General features: G+C 39.1%; 1 non-coding gene across 1 annotated transcript; it reads left to right on the forward strand.

Moving 5' to 3' along the window:
* Positions 1–447: 447 nt before the first annotated feature.
* trnae-uuc (transfer RNA glutamic acid (anticodon UUC)) lies at positions 448–519 on the forward strand. Its single transcript has one exon. It is a non-coding gene; the product is annotated as a tRNA-Glu (tRNA).
* Positions 520–3710: the final 3191 nt, after the last annotated feature.

Below are 3710 nucleotides of genomic sequence, written 5' to 3' on the forward strand. Positions count from 1 at the left end.
CGCTCTCTCCCCTGTCAATTACAGAGACACCGTGCAATCAAGGGCGTCTATAAGTTCACGCGTCAGAAGGGGGAGGAAAAGACTATTTTCTGAGTACTTAGAATAACATTCCGTATTTTTTGGAGAACATTTTCTAGAGTGTTTTCATGTAGAGAGAGAAATGAGTGGCTAAAATGTCAGAAGCTTTAAGGAGACAAATGGGGAATACTATAACAGCTCTTTCCATGTGTTAGTGACACCAGCGTTCCCTCTTTTCCCAGATGGTAAAAAAGAGCCCTGACTCTTGCAAACTTCATTTTTTTGTAGAACAAAGAGAAAGATGAATAACTCGCTTTATGGCCTTTTTCCACTCATGCATACCAAGTCCAGTATGCATCCAAACACTGTCAGAATAGTAGGAGTGCAGACTTTGAAAAATGGTCTTCTCATGTAAACTCAGCAGCTTTGTCCCTGGTTGTCTAGTGGTTAGGATTCGGCGCTTTCACCGCCGCGGCCCGGGTTCGATTCCCGGTCAGGGAAAAACCTCTTTTTATGCTCATATAAAACGACAGATTCTGCATTAAAACATAAAGTTTGTGTGAGTTGGAGTTGAGCCGACAGCCTAAGGATGACTTTTTTTTTAAGTTTTAACTTCTACTCTACCAACTGAGTTATTGAAAGCGACATGCAAGTAATCCCACATGTCCAAACACCAGTATGTTGGCAAGAAACACAGCCAGTTTTGGATGTTTCAATTGTTAAGTTCATTTGACACAAAGAAGAAAGATCGCATTGTATAAGTTGTTCAGCTACAAACAGATATATCTTTTGATGACATTTGGAATCATACTGGACTTTGTGTACATGAATGGAGAAAGGCCATAAATGGTTAGAATAACATTCAGTGCTTTTGGAGAAAAGTTTCGAGAGTTTTGTCATGTAGTGAGAGAAATGAGTGGCTGAAATATCAGGCATTAAAAGTGCAATTTGCACTCAGGGAAAGAAAATTGCTTTCATGTGGACCGCATTGAGATATCGATCTGCCTGTGAAACAAAACACCTCTTAAGAGGCTAGATTTGTGCTCTCAAGCTGCGATGGTGGTTTTCTCATGGCTTCTAAAAGAAGAGGCTGTGGTCAGGGTGGAGTGAGTCTTTGATAACCAAGATTGTTGTTGTTTTGGCCTTCGAATAGACAATGGCATTACCCAGTGTCAGGTCTTTCTCAGTAAACTGCAGAGAATGATATAGAGGGCAAGAAATGGTCAAGCACAGTTTTATTGGGTGTGTGTCTATAAAAAACACTACAGCTCTCTGATACATTTTTGGTTCAAGATTTAATCATCATGCAAATGATTGTGATTAATGCTTTGTCTGTTTAATTCAAATATTATACTATAAACCTAATATTTTAATAGGGTTGGCAACTTTCTAGATCCGATTACTACATGTGTGTGAAGTACAGGTGCTGTAGCTATACGGTATACAATTGTCCACAGTAGCCTAATTATAATATATACAACCAAAAATCCATCTAAAATAAACACCAGAAACTGCTCAATAGGTAGGATAACAGCAGAACAATTGTCCCGCCGTATAAGCAAAATGAGAGCCTGCTAAGGCCGCCAAGAGGGTGCCAAAGACCATGTATTTATTTCTATTTGTTTTTTACCTATGTTATGTCAGTGGCAGCTCAGATTTCTGCGTAGGCCCCAAACAGGCTTGGGCCAGCCCTGGTATCACAGTGTCGTGCACTGGAAAACCATCAAGCCTGTTGACTATGCTACCAGTGTTGTTCATGTAACTGTGCAAATAAACTGCAAACACAATTACTTTTAGAAGTATCATCCAGTTTCTTTTCACAATTGCCAAAATGTAATGAATCACAGCCAGTGTTCTAAAACAGACCTGGAATGTATTCCTGGTTGATGTGCCCTGTTTCTAGTTCCAAAAAAAAAAAAAAAAAAAAAAATTGGTGGATGAATTTTCAATGAAAGTGCTTCACTCAGCAGCCATTAATGATTCTTATATCCAGTATGAATAAATTGAAATTCCTATCCTTGTATCAGGTGCAGCAATTATGTGTAACAATTGTGAAGCAAAAAAGCAATAGCAACATTTTAATATAACAATATAGGTAATATAGAACTTGATCTAATGATATTAATTAGGCTATGCAAATAACACAACTACTTCGGTAGCAGATCATTCATGCCTGTTGAATAGGCAGTTTTCTGCTTTGCAGATACTTGAAATCTTTTACTAATCTTTCCCCAAATCCAGTAGGAGCTGCCTTTTACATTAACATGCCAGGATACACGCTGACTGGATGTTTAATCTTTCTAATGGGTAAGCTATATTCTTATAGTCAAGAAAGATATTTTTTAATTATTAATCAGTTAAGGAAGTCAAGCTATTGCATTTTGCTGAGATGAAGGAATATTGCATAACCCTGTACTGGCCAAATAATTAGATTTGATGTTCTATTTTTTAGATTAATCCCATAACTGAATTATTCACATGGTTTTATAGCCATGGTTAATACTTGCTGTCAAAATGCTGAGGTTCGTAAGAACCTCTTTCCTTCATAAGGAAGCTTCCTGTTTTTGAAACAGGTAGTTTCAGCATACTAGCTCTTACTGCTCTCTATCTGTTTAACAAATGTTTTGTTGGATTTAACTACTTTCTACCTGGAAACTGGCAACTTCCATGGAAAACTATTTTATCATCACAAACTATATCTAAGGAACTACCACAAACATAAGTAATGTTAACATTTTGCTTTTTCATCATGACTTATGTTCTGCTTCAGAGCACTGAATGCAGCATGTTTATTCTTCGTCATTAGTGGCAGTTTTATCTGTGAGAAGTGTAGATGAATTGCTAGTCTGACAGACAGTACGCATCCAGACAGCAAGGCGAAAGGGTGACGTTACGGCAAAGTAGACGAGCTTCCACCAGCTCATGGGACCACTACACATCCCCAACATTAAGTAACAAAATCCCAGAGACCTTCTGCCTGTACTGGCCAGACTTCAGATCAGAAGGTGAGAGAATACAGTCATGTGTTGTGTGGCTCAGATTGTTCACACAGTTAGTAACAGTCCAAACACTTTAATTATACTGTACAGCATGAGACCTGGAAATGTGTGTCTGTGTTTTTGTGTGTGTGTGTGTGTGTGTCTTCTCCCCAGGCTGAGCTCCAGCTTTGTACTGTCCATCATCAGAGAGATCTATCAGACTGGCTCTGCTCACTGTGTGTCCAGCTTGTTGAATTCAGCAGAGAACTGCATCAACCTGAACAGCAGAGAGCTGGACTCTGTCCACTGTGCTGCCCTGCGCTTCACCCTCCAGCACTGCACAGCAGTCTCTCTCAGCCTGCTTTTCACCTCCATACCAAAGGCGGAGCTGGAGAGCATTGAGCCACTGCTCTAACACGTCTCCCGTCTCAGGCTTGAACTTTTCTCACAATCAGAATTTTAACACAGAACTGGTCTGTTTAGGGAGTGTTATATAAACGTTTATGTACGTTTATGTGTTTTTCATGAGTTTCCTCAAAAGTCATTTTGTGCCAGCATCATTTAGGTTTTATTGAGACTCCTGTCAGGTAATCAGCAATATCCATGGATATTTACTTCAGAATAAAATTAAATTTAGGTGAAATATTTATATTAACCTGAAATTAACTGCCCTGCCACTGTCTGTGTGTGTTTTGTTTTCTCCGTGTTGACAGG

This window comes from Electrophorus electricus, unplaced genomic scaffold (genome assembly GCF_041902795.1).
Source record: "Electrophorus electricus isolate QZ-2024a unplaced genomic scaffold, ASM4190279v1 Scaffold36, whole genome shotgun sequence".
Taxonomy (NCBI): domain Eukaryota; kingdom Metazoa; phylum Chordata; class Actinopteri; order Gymnotiformes; family Gymnotidae; genus Electrophorus; species Electrophorus electricus.